Source organism: Cydia splendana, chromosome 16 (assembly GCF_910591565.1).
Source record: "Cydia splendana chromosome 16, ilCydSple1.2, whole genome shotgun sequence".
Taxonomy (NCBI): domain Eukaryota; kingdom Metazoa; phylum Arthropoda; class Insecta; order Lepidoptera; family Tortricidae; genus Cydia; species Cydia splendana.
This window is the reverse complement of record NC_085975.1, coordinates 14595026-14612831: the sequence shown is the minus strand read 5'-3', so window position 1 is coordinate 14612831 and position 17806 is coordinate 14595026. Positions and strand designations below refer to the sequence as shown.

General features: G+C 37.4%; 1 long non-coding RNA gene across 1 annotated transcript; it reads right to left on the bottom strand.

Annotated features, from left to right (window-relative positions):
- Window positions 1-491: 491 nt before the first annotated feature.
- LOC134797909 (uncharacterized) lies at window positions 492-9231 on the bottom strand. Its single transcript, XR_010145129.1, has 3 exons — window positions 9054-9231; window positions 8428-8439; window positions 492-887 (listed from the first exon to the last, which is right to left on the bottom strand). It is a non-coding gene; the product is annotated as an uncharacterized LOC134797909 (long non-coding RNA).
- Between the last annotated feature and the right edge of the window lie 8575 nt (window positions 9232-17806).

The following is a 17806-nucleotide window of genomic DNA, read 5'->3' as shown; positions in this document are numbered from 1 at the left end:
GTATGTGTGTATGTATGTATGTTCAAGAGTGACGCATGAAACGACAAAGATAAAAAAAGAGTTTCTGCCCGCGACTTTGTCCGCGTGGACTGATGTTTTTCACGATAAAAACTAGTAGGTACTCCAATTAACTCTATAAGTATCAAATTTCAACCATTAGTTCAGATTGGACCTTTCGTTCCGACCTATAGTTGCCGCCGCCACCGCCGCCGGTCGCTCAATGTTACATAAAGAGCTAACAGATTCGTATTTATGATAATATGTGACGTGCCATGGAAAAAGGTACCTTATGGCCGGCGCTTACGTCGCATAGCGCCGCAATAATATTGGAGCAGCGTTAATAATAGCGTAAGCGCCAACCGCCATAAGGTACCTTTACCCGTGGGACGTCACATATATTTGGATTGCTATATTAAGCGGATGGGGTAGGAAGTAGAATGTAGAGACGTAAGGATAGAAGAACCAGTAAATAAATAACATAAAACTACGGCATATATCAATATTTATTAATGTTTTTTTAAACACCAAAATAAAGTAAGGCAACTTTTAAATAATTTTTTTATTTGGTATTTTCTAAACCCCACGAAGTATCCAAATAATATCAAACGCTCCAATGGAAATTGCTTTGCTTGTAAAACAAAGTATTTAAAAGGGGTGTACCGTCCATGGTTTTTTCCCATAAGTTTTATATTCGTCCTGAAGCATTTCCTCCTCTTTTGAACATTTCTTACTTGTAAGTTTTTTCATTAATTTCTTAGGTCGATTCAGACAGTGCTCTAGTTTTCCGTTATTGTAGATCTGGTTGGGTATGATGTCCATGAGGTCTTTTATAGTTGTTTCTAGTGTTCTGACCATCAAGACAGCTTCATCGACCTGTGGTTTGTATTCTGGATAAAGAAGTATTAAATTAGTATAGTCACAGGCCCGTGCAGCCCAGCATACAAAATAATAGCCGAGGAAGTTTGAATATAGTTGGTTTTTAAATTAGGTTGAATTTAATTTGTTCGAAATTTTTACGAGATAAATGAAATGCTACCTTCTTTGTTTTTAATGAAGCCCAATGTATATACATGTCACCGTAAAATTGTAAAAAGCGTTAGTTTATAATCTAACTAGCGAGATTGTAAACTGTCGAAAGATTGTGTACCGTAACTTAGTGATTACAATTTTACGGATTGTTTTTCGGTAGATTATAATCTATCGACAAGAAACCGTAAAATTGTGAACTGACACACGAGGAAACGCACCTCGCACGCTGATTGGTCGGTCTTACAGTAGCCCGTTCTGTGTCCATAGAGTTAAGAATCAAACACGGGTGTCTGTCATATTAATAAAATACGCTTCAAATATTGTGATATCAAGTACCTATGTATTTGTTATTAAGAAGAGAATCAATAATTCTGATATTATTTAAGAAAACATAGTAACATAATAATAAAATCAGAAACGTCACTTTCTCGTGAAACAAAAAACATACACAATAATAATAAGAGAGTTGGTCAGGGTCTCCGGCGTGTCTTCGTTGGTCGGAGTGGACCTCAAAGGGACCCGCAGGACTCTCAGCTCTGGCTTGCCTTCATTGGCCGTCCAGAAAGGAGTCGCTAGAGCTATATGCTCCAGGGGTGGAAGTGAAAGATGCATAAGACGCGAGTTGGCACAGTGGCTGGTAACAGCCACTGGGTAGAAAGCTGCGCACACCTCTCGACACCCCTGAGCCGCTCACACCGATGTTTCCCCTGACCGTCTTTACGATGGCGCATCAGGTGCCCATCTAACGAGTGGCGAGTCATCGCCTGCCTCGATAGCTTGTGCAAGCAGTGTTATGGCAGGTGTCCAGACTTCTTTGCAATAGCCCAGTCTTTTTTCCACCCAAACTTAAACCATAGACTCTGTCCATATTCTCTACAATAGCTTACAATGCCTGCTGAAACCGGTTCACGGGTATCTATTGATGTACCCGTGAATGGGTTGCAGCAGGCGTTCTATATGACATCAAATCTCTCCAAACGGCCTCTACGTGTTGGATCTATATCCCCACGCACGCCTTATAAATGACCGGGCTCGAAAGACCCGAGTGTTTTAAAACGGAGATACAAATAATAATTCACCCGATATACGTCCCACTGCTGGGCACGGACCTCCACTCATGCGCGAGAAGGCTTGGGCTATCGTCCCCACGCTAGCCCGATGCGGATTGGGGACTTCACATACACCTACCATTTCCCCACGATGTTTTCCTTCACCGAAAAGCTAGTGGTGAATATCAAATGATAATTCGTACATAAGTTCCGAAAAACTCATTGGTACGGGCCAGGATTTGAACCGGCGACCTTCGGATTGAAAGTCGGATGTCATATCCACTCGGCCACCACCGCTACAACAATACGATATAGAATCGTAAACGTTACATTCTTAATCTTAAGTTAAGGATGACTCTGTTAGAAAACTGAATCTTGTATGTACACCCTTATAATACCAACCAATGAATGTACGCATGTGTGAATGAAACCTTATGTTCTTTAGTCTATGTCGCTACTCTATTTGCTCTCTCTCTTTGATTTCGGCTGCGTTGATGGTCGGACGCGTAAGCTTTGGCTCCCATAATTGTATTAACATATATTATTTACTAGATAATAAAGTTCATGTGCATTGTGCGAACAGTGAGTATTCTTTCTCCACCGCCCTGCTGCTGCGGAACCTCGTATCCGCGTAATAGGTTCTGGGCACAGTCACGATTGATATATATTCACTGTTCGCCATCACGCCATCCACACGTGGGTCATCATCCTATGATCGCCGGTAAGCGCATTCATCATGGTCGAGGTGAATCAAAACCAACCTCTCAGCTACTCCAACCATTCGATAGAAAAGCTACGTGGCTCGGAAAACTACCAGACATGGAAGTACCAGATCAGGATGCTGCTGACCCTGGACGGTTTGTGGGAGACTGTGGAAGGGACGGACGTTGACCCTTCGCACGTTAAACGAGCATTGGCTCGCATCGGCCTCAGCGTTTCGACCGCGTGCCTACAACACATCAGAAAGGCGACGACCGCTAAAGAAGCGTGGGATAACCTAAAAACTGTTTTTGAAAACAAAGGTTTGTACAGGCGCGTGCTGCTATTGCGGCAGCTGCATCGTATAGAGTACAAGCAATATAACTGCATGTCCCGTTACCTGGAAGCGGTGATGTCGCTCGTTCATCAATTGGCGGATATTGACAAGAACATAGAAGATAAAGAAGTGGTGGAACTTCTCCTTAGCGGACTGCCAGACGAATACGACGCGCTGGTAAGCAACCTCGAGACTGCAAATATCGCCGACACCAACCTCACCGCTGATATGGTGAGATCTCGCCTTCTTCAAGAAGAATCGAGGAAAATGGAAGGATCTTCCTGTGTAGATGAAGCCGCCCTGTTCTCCAAGGCAAGAAACACAGTACCCAGACAACAAAAACAGGTTACTTGTCACTACTGCGGAAAATCAGGCCATATAAAAAGCAAGTGCTTCAAATATAGGAAGGACAAGGTGAAGAATCGGTCGCTTCTGGCTACCGAGTCATCGAAAGCCTTTTTTGTGAAGAAGTCATCCTTTTACCTGGACTCTGGATGCTCCAATCATCTTTGCAACGACAAGACAATCCTGAAGGACTACAAGGAGCTGCCGGGCGAAGGAAGTAAAGTGACTTTGGCCAACGATGACTCTATATCGGCTGAAGGCGTCGGGGAACTGCCAGTGGGAGGCGTCATCGATAAACTTAATAAGGTATTATATGTTCCAAACTTGACCGCTAATTTATTATCTGTTAGTAAATTGTGTGATGTAGGCTATACTGTAGTTTTTACCAAAGAGAAATGTAATATATACAATAGTTGTAAAATTCATGGCAACCCTATTACCTCAGCATTTAATAGGAACGGTTTATATGAATGGGATGGGTGTAGTCAAGGAAAAGGAACTTCGCAAGAAGTGCACTCTTCCATGTTTTTGCATAATAGGCAAGATACACAGAGTGCTAATGTAGCTGTTTCTTCTCTGCCGGTTCAACTTCTGCATTCCCGTTTAGGTCACCTCAGCTTTAAAAGCATGTGTACTCTAAGGGATGATCCTGCAACTGGTATACAATTTCAGGAAACTTCTGGTGCGAAGTGTGAGACCTGTCTGCTTGGGAAGCAAGTTGCCTTGCCGTATCCCGTGGGCGAGGCTACACGTGCACACGTACCTTTGCAACTAGTGCATAGCGATGTAGCAGGTCCGTTTCAAGAAGACAGCATTGGAGGTGCGAGGTTCATGGTTACCATGACTGATGACTACACCAGGAAGTCACACATCTTCCTCATGCGTCATAAATCCGAGGTAATTAAACATTTTATTACTTACAAGAATTTAGTAGAAAAACAATTAGGATTGCCAATTAAAACTCTTCGGACAGATTTTGGGTCTGAATATTGTAACAAAAGTTTTGCTGATTTTCTTAGAAGAGAAGGTATTGTTCATCAGAAGAGTGTTCCTTACTGCCATCAGCAGTGTGATGTTGCTGAGAGACTGAATAGGACTCTTCTTGACAAGGCTAGATGTATGTTATATGAAGCTGGTCTCAGCAAGTGTTTTTGGGGTGAAGCAGTTATGACTGCTGCATACTTAAAGAATAGGAGTCCAACAAGTGCATTGTCGGGACGTACCCCTGAAGAGCTCTGGACAGGTTCTACACCAGACCTCAGGCATCTTCACGTCTTTGGCTGCATTGCCTATTCCTTAATACCTAAAGAAAATCGTCGCAAACTTGATCCTAGAAGCAAACCTTATATTTTTGTTGGTTACAGTGAAACGACAAAAGGCTATAGGCTTTTGGATCCGTTGAACCCTAAGAAAGTGATCTTGTCTCGAAATGTTGTGTTTTTAGAAGATAAATTTTACAACAATTTAGATAAATTAAGTTTTAACCAATCTGACAATGAGAATATATTTTATGAATTTGAATTTATTTCTAATGATAATGATAAATCTAGTCATAATAATATTGGAATTCCTAATAAAAATAATGAGAATCTAAATAAGAATAATGTAATTGAAATCCCTAGTCAATGTAATGAAAATCTAGTCTCTAGTGAAACTGATGTGGATTCAATGTCTATTCAAAGTGAGCAAATTCCAATCTGCAACCCAGGAAGCGAAAAACAAATGTGTACTCAAAAACCTAATGATTCTTCCATGGTGTTTTCAGATTCGGAGGAATTCTGTACCGGAAGCGAGAATGAGGAGCCAGGCTGCTCTACTTCGGGCTCAGGTGACTCGTCGAGCGAGTCTGTAGTGCTGTCGCCGCGACCGTCACATTCAGGGGAAGCCCGGCCCCCAGCTGATGCGCCGGCTATACATTCCTCGCGTCCCGTACGTACTACAAGGTCACAAAAACCCAAAAGGTATGCTGATTACACGTCAGACTACTCCATGGTAGCGCACGATGCTGCGTCTGTCCACAGCCTAGACATACCCTTATCGTATAAGGATGCTGTCACTGGTCCCCTTAGTGCAGAATGGTCTGCCGCAATGAAATGTGAGTTTGACTCTCTTATAGCTAATAAAGTTTGGAGATTAGTTGATAGGCCACATAATACGAACGTAATAAAGTCTAAATGGGTATATAAAATCAAAACAGATGCATTGGGTAACTTTGATAAATTTAAAGCGCGTCTTGTTGCCATGGGTTATACACAAGTCCCTGGTGTGGACTATAAAGACACATTTTCACCAGTTGTAAGACATAGTACAATGAGAATATTGTTTGCTTTAGCTTGTGAGTATGATTTAAGCATAGATCACATTGATGTGACCACAGCTTTTCTCAATGGAGACCTTGAGGAAACCATTTATATGGAGCTTCCACCAGGTTTTAATAATAACCATAAAAATAAAGTTTGTTTGTTACAAAAAGGGATCTATGGTCTTAAACAAGCTAGTAGAATTTGGAATAACAAAGTAAATAAATTACTGTGTGAAAATGGGTTTGTTCAAAGTAAACATGAACCTTGTATCTATATAAGTAAAGATAAAAATAGTTTAATAGTAGTAGCGCTTTATGTAGACGACTTTTACATTTTCTCGAATAACGAATCCTGTAAAAATAATCTTTTTAATTTACTACAGAGTGAATTTCATTGTAAGAATTTAGGAAATTTAAAAAGTTGTCTGGGCATCAATGTTGTAAGGGAGGGAAATGTATTAAAGTTAGATCAAAGCGACTATATTATGAAAGTACTCAAGCGGTTTAATATGGAAAATTGTAAACCTGTCTCTACACCTATGTCTGTAGGATGTAAATTTGAATCTGAAGGAGAAAATTTATGTGATGAAACTTATAATTACAGAGAACTTATTGGTTCCTTGATGTACTTAGCTGTTTGTACCAGGCCAGACATAGCATATGCTTGTAGCCATTTAAGTCAGTATAATTCAAAGTTTAATAAAAGTCATTGGCTTGCAGCAAAACGGATTTTAAGGTATTTAGCGGGAACAATTAACTATTCCTTATATTTCATAAAGAGTAGAGAATTGAATTTAATTGCATATGCTGATGCCGACTGGGCTAATGATGTAGATAGACGCTCTTATACTGGTTTTGTAATAAAGTTAGGCTCGAATTGTATACATTGGGAATCACGCAAACAGCGTTGTGTAGCACTCAGTTCTACTGAAAGTGAATTTATTTCAATTAATGATGTATGTAAAGACCTATGTTTCATCAAAAATATTTTGTTTGAAATTTTACATGTGAAACCTAACATCACTGTGTTCAATGACAATCAGAGTGCGCACAAGCTTTTACTTTGTAAAGAATATTCACATAAACGTACCAAACACATAGATGTACGGTATCACCATATAAAAGATTTGGTACATAATAATATGTTAACTGTAAAATACTTACCAACAGAAGTAATGATAGCCGATGTACTTACCAAACCGCTGAGTCTTTATAAACATTCCAAATTTATTCAAAGCATGAATATAAAGTTAAATGAGTAGGCATGTTTGCATTATGTGCATGTAAAATCATTATATAATCGTTTATATTGTTTACAAATGTACATGTGCAATCGTAAAAATAGCATGCATTCTTTCTTCACTCAGTCCATGTTTGTGTCTCGTGAAAGCATGTTATTATACGAATGTGTATATGGATAGAGTTAGTCTCTACTTAAGGCAAGCATTATTGTAAATGTTAACTAATATAATTGATATTATATTAAGTTCAAGCCTTTTATCAGGGATGTGCCAATACACATTGACAACATATGTTAGTTTTGTATAGTGTTCTGTGTACTTATGTTGTGTTTAAGCATGAGACATTTGGTCTTATAAGTGTGAGGGGAAGTGTTAGAAAACTGAATCTTGTATGTACACCCTTATAATACCAACCAATGAATGTACGCATGTGTGAATGAAACCTTATGTTCTTTAGTCTATGTCGCTACTCTATTTGCTCTCTCTCTTTGATTTCGGCTGCGTTGATGGTCGGACGCGTAAGCTTTGGCTCCCATAATTGTATTAACATATATTATTTACTAGATAATAAAGTTCATGTGCATTGTGCGAACAGTGAGTATTCTTTCTCCACCGCCCTGCTGCTGCGGAACCTCGTATCCGCGTAATAGACTCACGCTAAACCAGGCCGGGGTCGGGCCGGAGCTTCCGGCACCTCGTTTTCCATGGAAAGCACCACGTGATCAGTGATCACCGATCAGCCGTCATAGAAAATGACATGTCGGACGCCTCGGAAATACAACTAAATATAAAATTAAAAATCAGAAACCCAGCAATATTTCCCCTCTTTTTTATCATTTGAACTGCACTTCTTTGGTTAAACACAGATGAATTTTACTTCACCATTCAGCAACAATGTCATGTAGGTAACTAATTTTAAAGTTTTTAGAACATACGAAATCAATTTAAAGTAATCAAAACACTGTTTGTTTGCATTCGACAACAGTGGGCGCAGCACGGTTCCATTTTTATCGTCTATCACTATGCGCGTCCCTTTCGCACTTACGGACTTGTTAGAACGTGACAGGCATGGTGACAAGGGATAAAAACGCGACCGTGCTAAGCCGCCAGATCTATGTATTTATCGACACTAAAATATGGCGGCGCGCAGCTCACAACGTTCAACCAATCAGCGCTTGAGGCGCGTTCCTTCGTACGCCAGTTCACAATATGACGGTTTCACTTCGATAGATTATAATCTAACGAAAAATAAAGCGTTAAATTGTAAGCAGCATGTTAAGGTACACAAATTTTCGACAGTTTACAATCTCGCTAGTTAGATTATAAACTAACGGTTTTTACAATTTAACGGTGACATACATCCTAATGTACATTGGACGGCACGAAAAAAAAATTGAGCTTAATATGAGTAATATAATTAGGTACCTTTACTGCATCCTGAAAAAGTTGATAGTGTTAGAGCAAAAAAAAAGTCTGCAAAGATTTTGATAGCACACGCAGTGCAAGTGTTATTTGAAGCTTCTTTGAAATTATAACGTATACATAACATTGCAAACAATGCCTGTGCTATCAAAATCGTTGCAGATTTCTCTTGGTCTAACTCTAGATGTAAGGCGATGTTTATAAAAAAAAAACAGTAATAAAGGCAAGTAAAGTTACAGTCAGTTGTATCAGGTTGTATCAATGATACTTCAAGCCAAATTCAATTTAAACAAATATTCGAATTAAGTACCTATTTATTTATTACTGTCAGCATTAAATACGAGTAAGTACAAGCAATTTTCTCTACAATCGTTTTTATTACTTTGGAAGTTCTTAAAATACTGGTATCGAGAAGTATCTTCTATATTTTACTTAATACGAAATATGTGGCTTTCCATCACAGAAGGGTCCTTATGCATCAAGTGCAATAAGGTCTTTTTTATCTGAAACTCCATCAGAAATTCTGATAAAAAGGTCCTTATTGCACATGCATTAGGTCCATTCTCTAATAGAAAGCCACATTATGTTTTATGTAATGTAATGCCATAACAAACCAAATATTTATTTACCATTGCTGAAATGAACTATAGTACAACACAAAATTAGGTGTATTATAAGAGAGCGACGCATCTTTGATGGAGCACTTCTGCTTTCTCAATTAAACAATTACAAAGCTAGTTCCGAGATTGTGTTCAAATTAATTACTTGGTGAAAATCACTTATTAATTACAAGTACCTACTAACTCGATTAACTCTTACTTCTTAGTATTTAGTTCCGTAGGTATGGTTGTGCACAAATCACGCGAGGTGTTTTCGGCTACTTTTTGACCCCCCTCCCCCTTGGTGATATTTGGTGAGGTTTTTGGCTACCCTCTCCCCCCACATAACCTCTCGTGTATTTTTTTGAAATTCTATCCGACCGGTCAAGGCCACACGCGCTCTAAAATTTCGTAAAATAGACTCGCTGTTTTGAAGTTTGGAGTGGAGATTTAATACAATATCGATATTTAATACCATGTCTGTACGTAGGTACAAGTTGTACATAATTATTACTGTTCGGGTTCGGGTTCGAATCCTGGTAAGGGCATTTATTTGTATGATGATACAGATATTTGTTCCTGAGTCATGGTTGTTTTCTATGTATTTAAGTATTTATATATTATACTAGCTGTGCCCGCGGCTCCGCCCGCGTGTAATTCGGTCTGTGTCAGTAAGCGGCTAATTTCTAATCCTAATTTCTCTCCCTCTCCCCTGGAGGCGGAACTAAGTTGACATATGGATATGCTAGAGGACTGAAGTCCAGATAAAATATTTTACAATCTGAGGTACCACTAAATAAAACTACACTCCAAAATCAATAGTTTTATTCGCCCTTATTCAAATTTTACACGTGATTTAAACTTAGAGAATATAACCAAACGGAGTGGTCATTAACAGGCGTTCCCCTCTGTCGAAAATAGGCGACCAATGGTCAACCGACGTTTATCTGACATGGCTATAATGTTTACGTTACGTAGGTACACATTTGATGTGCCCCTCCCCCGCAAAAAACGCCAGACTATTTTGTACCGAAAATTATAGACATGGCGTCTCCATTGGTTATATTCTCTAAGGATTTAAACGACAGAGTAGTAGGTGTATATCGGACGATACAGTAAGGTATACGCGCGCGAGCGAAAGCGAAGCGGCCTGCCTGGCTAGAGCGCCACTTATCGTGGTCTTCTTCAGACTCCTGAGGAAGACCACGTGCCCCTTGTAACCTCAATGCGTTGCGAAACTTTCGCGAATGATTCGATTATTTTCGGGAAGGCATGGTAATGCGTATAAAATGCGAGTCCCAAATCGTTTGACTCCGCAAACGACCAGTGCCGGATTAAGATATTTTGATGCCCCAAGTATTTCTAGACCATGGTGCCCCCTCTGCCTAGGGTCATCAAGATTACATTGAAATTTTTAGGTAAATTGAGTGACGTTTATTGCTGCATTTCAGCTGAGAATGGAAATCAGTTATGTGACGTCCAGGCTCCGTTGTGTACTGGGTGATCAAATGAAACAACTGTTATTGCTCGTGCACTCCGCCAGCCACCCGCCTGCCATGACACTTCTCCACGGAGTGAAGCTAGCGGGTAGTTGCGTCGTACTGTTTATTGTGTAATCGTCACATCTCTCCCTTTTTATAATGATTTATTTATTTTACTTATATATTTATCATGCAACAATAGTTCAGTTTATCGTATTATCTTATACTCGCTAGGTTAATTTATTTTTCCAATCTAGGTATACTACCACCGGTTCGGAAAGGTTAACCTCAGACCCGAGAAGAACCGGCGTAAGAAACTCGGCGAGGTGTGGATGTATTCATTTTACAACAGTTAAATAATAAATATTTTCCAACACTAGCAAGCCTTTAAATCTGTAAAACTATTATTTTACTTTTACAATTTCTTCTTAGGTGTCAGTCCCTCTCCTTCTCCTATTTGCAGTTTTGAGTTTTTTATTCAATTGCTTATAACTCAAAGATTTACTTTAAACGCCTTAATTACTACATTTTCCTTTTGATGCTTACATATTTCCAGGTATTTTCATTAGCATACAATATAATATTTGCCTAATTAATACCTATTTCATGATTTAGGTACAATAACATTGTAAGCTTGCCAAGCGTCTTGGACATTAGTTACTTATTGGCAATAACTGATTGACTCTGTTTTACTAGTCTTGTATGATGTTAATATATAATTATAATGCAATTTAAAATACTTGAAGATAATCCAAGGTCAAATAAAGTAGGAATGTTACATTCGTTGTAGAGGTACCACGTCAAGTATGATTAGTTTTACTTGTGAATAGGTTAAGCAAACAATAATCTATATAAATAAATTTATATATTATTAATTTGTTAGGTACCTACTAAGATTTACCTGCCTATTTGACCATTATTATTATTAATTGCATTGCATACATATCTAATTATCGTTCTTTAATTATAATACTTGAATAATATAATCTTGACATCAATTAATCCAAATATTTATTTTATTCATTTTATTGCTCAAAAAGTAACACAGCAAATATAATATCGAATGTAATATTATTCTAGCAACTTACTTATGCGATTCTTCGATTATGATTCTTCATAATTACAATTTATGTTATGAAAATAACGTAACACTTTACTAATTGAAAGCTGATTTTTCAATTGAATTGTGACCAGTAAGTATTGTATTATTATTTCCACAATAATTACTGTCAGACTGTCACATAAATATTATTATTTGTACTTATACACTTTTCTTCGGTTTATTTCAATTACTTGCAACATATTTTATAAACCTGAAACATAGGTATACACCTTGTATGTCTGCTTCCTATATCCTGCCATTGGTAAGTATGTCATTTAATTTCAATAAACATCTTCCAACGAACCAATGGAATTCCATTATTCTAACCATGATCCCATGAAATACTGAGTACATCAGAGTACAGTTCGAATGTTTAGGTCCTTTACCATTTTATCGTTACGTTTAACGTTTCTAAATGATAAGACCTAGGTTTTTGGTCTTTTGAGTCTTAGTGCTCAATTAGTACAATAAATGTGTACTCTTGGGTAGATCAATGAAGTGATTCAAGCTACAACTTTAATCTACTAGTTTTACTTAATTTGTTAGCCTCACAAATTAAACATCAGGCAAACTGTCATTGAGAGCGATCAAAATCACGGTTAATTCGAATACTTATTGTTTTTATTTTATAATGTGTAGGTACCTACACACAGTATTTAGTTATTTGTTTCTGTTTTGATTTAATGTATCGGTTCTGAGACTATGTATAATTTCTAATGTATGTATTGTCTCAACCGCATACCTAAGCGTTTTGGCATCCTTAATTATTGTAAGTTTATGCATGTGACTGAAATAAGGAAATATATTTTCCGGTAAAATGCCTTTTTAATTACACTTAATTATAATTAGTCATCACATCACACACATCACTCGTCTTCATCTGAGTAGGTGTACCTACTACCTAGGTAGTTAAAAAGGGACTTCCTCATCTACACTGTTAACCGACAAAAATCGTATGTCTATTTACAAGACATTAGGTTAACTGCTGGTCACTAGAGTTTTTCTGTTAGTACCTTAGTCATGGTTGCCTTGGGTATAGTTTCGTAGTTTAGTTAAGTAAGCAGTGCTTCCTCACCGTGTAAGGCTCCCCGCATCGCCACTTCAGTTTTTACAGCATTGACTTTAGGTACTACATGACATGATGTATTATGACAGGCCCAGCATCTATTTACGTACCTGTTGTACTTGGGTTTGTAATTGAGCAAACAGGGCAAACCTGATTATTATTCTATAGAATCATGTATTCCGGCTCTAAAATAGATAGGAATTGGGATTTATTATATGAAATCTGGGTCATATACGATTTTGAAGAATTGTATATCCTCATCTATTTATGGGTTTTATTTGGGCAGTTTAGGCATGCCTCTGTGTTCCACAATTTCCACGGCTACTTACGCAGAATGCATTATTAATCTTATCCTGGTCACCTGCTTGTTTCTCTTAAACTATAATTTAACCTGTCTTCTAACTGTTCCAACAGGATTGCTACAACAATCTTTAACCGGAATACCGTCTAAGTCGTCGTATAATATATTTTTATATATACTTTGTTCGTTTTTATTTAAGCTGATACAGTAAGTTCTTACCCATACGAACATCTGCAAAATACAGTAAATTTATGATACGGGTATAGGTTAGAAGAAGATTAAATTGTAATACTTTACAGGAAATGTTTTCCAACCGGCGTATTTTTTTTTTTGTATAATTGAAATCTATCCTGAATCTACATTAGTAGATATGCCTATTGATGTGCCCGAGGCCATCCATCTATACCTACGCCTTAAGTTAACTGGAACAGTAGGCAGAGGCACTAAACTGCTTATTATATAATTTCGAATTCAATAAATACATTACATAATAGGAGGTCACTCTATACTAACATAATGTCAATTTATGACTATTTTGCCTCCCTATTAAGTTTTGGTGGGCTAAAGAATCCGTCTAATGGTGGTATCTAGGACATTTTGGATGACCTAAAACAAGATACTATCGTTAGTACCAACCAACACTATATCGCGTCAGTTTACTTTTAAGTACTATGTTGTACTAATTTGGACGACCTATAACAAAAGGTCCTATCGTTAGTACCAACCACCACTATCGCGTCTACTAGACTAGTTAATAGGTACATTTGACTCTTTTGGTTTGTTAGTACCAGTTGAACATTCAACTTACTAATTATTCTCTGTTTGTATCGTAGGTAAGTGTTATGATTTCGCTTATAATTTCTTTTGTTTTGCTAGTACTAGTTGAACATTCAACCTACTACTTATTTATTTTGCTAGTACCAGTTGAAAGTTCCAACCTACTGATTATTTGTTTTGCTAGTACCAGTTGAAAGTTCCAACCCACTAATTATTTGTTTTGCTAGTACCAGTTGAAAGTTCCAACCTACTTATTATTTGTTTTGCTAGTACCAGTTGAAAGTTCCAACCTACTAATTATTTGATTTGCTAGCAACAGTTGAACAATCAACCTACTAATTATTTGTTTTGCTAGTACCAGTTGAACAATCAACCTACTAATTATTTGTTTTGCTAGTACCAGTTGAACATTTCAACCTACTAATTATTTGTTTTGCTAGTACCAGTTGAACGTTTCAACCTACTAATTATTTGTTTTGCTAGTACCGGTTGAAAGATTCAACCTACTACTTATTTGTTTTGCTAGTACCAGTTGAACGTTTCAACCTACTCATTATTTGTTTTGCTAGTACCAGTTGAACGTTTCAACCTACTAATTATTTGTTTTGCTAGTACCGGTTGAAAGATTCAACCTACTAATTATTTGTTTTGCTAGTACCAGTTGAACATTTCAACCTACTAATTATTTGTTTTGCTAGTACTGGTTGAAAGTTGCAACCTACTAATTATTTGTTTTGCTAGTACTGGTTGAAAGTTTCAACCTACTAATTATTTGTTTTGCTAGTACTGGTTGAAAGTTTCAACCTACTAATTATTTGTTTTGCTAGTACTGGTTGAAAGTTTCAACCTACTAATTATTTGTTTTGCTAGTACTGGTTGAAAGTTTCAACCTACTAATTATTTGTTTTGCTAGTACTGGTTGAAAGTTTCAACCTACTAATTATTTGTTTTGCTAGTACTGGTTGAAAGTTTCAACCTACTAATTATTTGTTTTGCTAGTACCGGTTGAACGTTTCAACCTACTAATTATTACTTACTGCAGCATAGATGTGATGTACAGTTTACTTCTTGTAATTTATTTTCTTGTTAGTCCGACTCCGACTTACTACTCAATTCATTTGATGCTGAGTTTACGTGTCTACTCCTACAGTAAAACAATAACAAAGCCCTCGGCATTCATCAGTCTAAGTACGCTATCTATAGTTCTTGACTCACTTGACATCGTAACGGTCCTTGATAATTTAACTGGTCCGTTACTTGCTAGCATTGTTTATTATCATAAACAGCACATACCTATGAATATATAAATACATGTTAAGTCGACACTAAGTTAACATCGATTCATACCCATATCGTGCTATAAATAGCATTTCAATTGATTATAACTGGTTATTTTAACCGAACAATATTTCTTTTAGGACATAAGGTCGTTAAAATGTATACAACTATACCGACTTAATATGCAGGTTTCTCTATACGTTCCCTCATGTAAAAATATCTTAGTATTTAATTACACGACTAAATAGGTCGGTATATTTTAAGTATGAACGGTAAATACACAACTCATAATAATCATGATTTCCGCGAAGGTAGTTTGATTATTTACCCTTTATATCATATGAATTCTAATATACGATTTTGAGTCAGAAAATAAACCATGTACCATCTGTATTTGTAACACGCAAACCATCAGCATATTCGTTTCTGTCATTTCATGGCCAATACGTCGGTGCCACATCATAGGAATAATGTAACATGAGTACATTATTTTTTGTAGTGACCCCAATTATTGATCCATCCTGCATCGATTACACCTTTGGATTTACATTTGGCAACCAGGCTCACGCACAGTAGCCATTGTCAAAGAGTTAGTGTAATAAGCACGCGTATATTTCCTCTTTGCTTAGTAAACATTCCTCCCGAGCCACATACCATCAATTATTTACTCAATAATAGTTGTAAAGTCAACCACTGTTCTTATGTAAACAGTCGACAAAATCAACTGTGCATATACATAATTGTTTTTATTAACATTGATTGTAAACAAAACTATAAAATTAGGTATAGGTACTAGATCTACGTTTTTCCAGTAATATTTAAATTCTGCATTAGTTCCTTTAATACTCCTCTTACGTGAGTTTGGAATTTCATAACCTACTTACGTAAGTACCGCCCAACAAAATCGTTGCGGTTTTAATATTTTCGCATTATGTACAACCGTACGTCACTCGTTACACTGAATATCACCTCGCCCAAAATTTTGTATTAAGTACCTGCATACAATCGGCAGCTCGGGAGGAAATGGACAAATACGGTAGCTATTAGGTTAGGATTTCCATACCTTAGGTTTGTTTTTTTTTTTTTCCGCCACCGTTACCTTTCCTTTCCTTAATTTTTTTTTGTAGTATTTTACCCTCGTCGCCATCTGTGACGTCCAGGCTCCGTTGTGTACTGGGTGATCAAATGAAACAACTGTTATTGCTCGTGCACTCCGCCAGCCACCCGCCTGCCATGACACTTCTCCACGGAGTGAAGCTAGCGGGTAGTTGCGTCGTACTGTTTATTGTGTAATCGTCACAAGTTACATCATTTTATCACGAAAATTGACAGTGCCGCAGCAGTAAAGTTGCAACAGGGTACCTAATGCTGCTGCAGTCGCCACCCAAATGTCACCTTTATCATAATCATCCTAGAATGATATTGAAAACGCGAGCGAAGCGAGCGCGAAAATTTTTCGATATAAAAACGCAATTTGATAGACAGTTGTACATTTTTACTTTTAGTATGGAAATCATTCACATCATTTTATCACCGACCGCGAAAATTGTTCGATATAAAAAAAAACGCAATTCGATAGACAGTTGTACATTTTTACTTTTAGGATGGAAATCAGTCACATCATTATATCACTGTCGATTGAATGTCACCTTTACCATATGTTAGAAAGTTATTGAAAACGCGAGCGAAGCGAGCGGGAAAATTTTTCGATATTAAAAACGGATTTTGATAGACACTTGTACATTTTTACTTTTAGTATGGAAATCAGTCACATCATTTTATCACGAAAATTGACAGTGCCGCAGCAGTAACGTTGCAACAGAGTACCTAATGCTGCTGCAGTCGCCATCCGAATGTCACCTTTATCATATCTCAGAAAGGTATAGAAAACGCGAGCGAAGCAAGCGCGACAATTTTTCCATATAAAAAAACGCAATTTGACAGACAGTTGTACATTTTTACTTTTAGTGTGGAAATCAGTCACATCATTTTATCACAAAAATTGACAGTGCTGCAGCATTAACGTTGCAGCGGAGTAATGCTGCTGCAGTCGCCAACCGAATGTCATTTGCTGCAGTGGCCATTATTAAGTGCCTAAGGAGGCGATACGTATGAATATGGATTTGATATGGATGCGATATAATTACGAATAGGTATAATTCATGACGGTGAAAATAAATAATTTTAAATAATTTTATGCAATTATACGCGTGTTGATGTGTGTTTATTTTACCACTACCAACCACTACGTAACTATGTAAACTCATTTTTAGTTTTCTTGGTTACTTAATGTTTACTCAGCTCCCCAAAAGATGGCACTGTGCAATGAGGGGCAATTAATTTACTGTCGTTTAATTTTGTTGTATTATTAAATCAACACAATTATTCAATTAAATTTGTTGATATCCGTACGATTGATTGAAATTTTAGAAGAGGGGTCTTCTAAACTTAGAGTTAATTTGGCAAAATCCTTCCTCGGTGGCTTATTTATGTCACACCGTATTAAATTCAGCGCCATCTGTTAGTTTACCAGGGTACTCTATAGTGTTAGCAAATATTTGAAAAAAGTTTGCCCCTCCTTCCTAAGTAGCGCCATACGATTCAGGGGCAAACTTAAGTCAATCAAGTGTTGTGGCTACGCCCCCTTTTAGGGGTTGAATTTTTATAGCCTATAACCTGGCCGGGGATTTTCTCGACAGATTAGTATAGTTTTCATCAAAATCCGTTCAGCCGTTTTCACGTGATGCGCGTTCAAATAAACAGACAAACAGATAAACA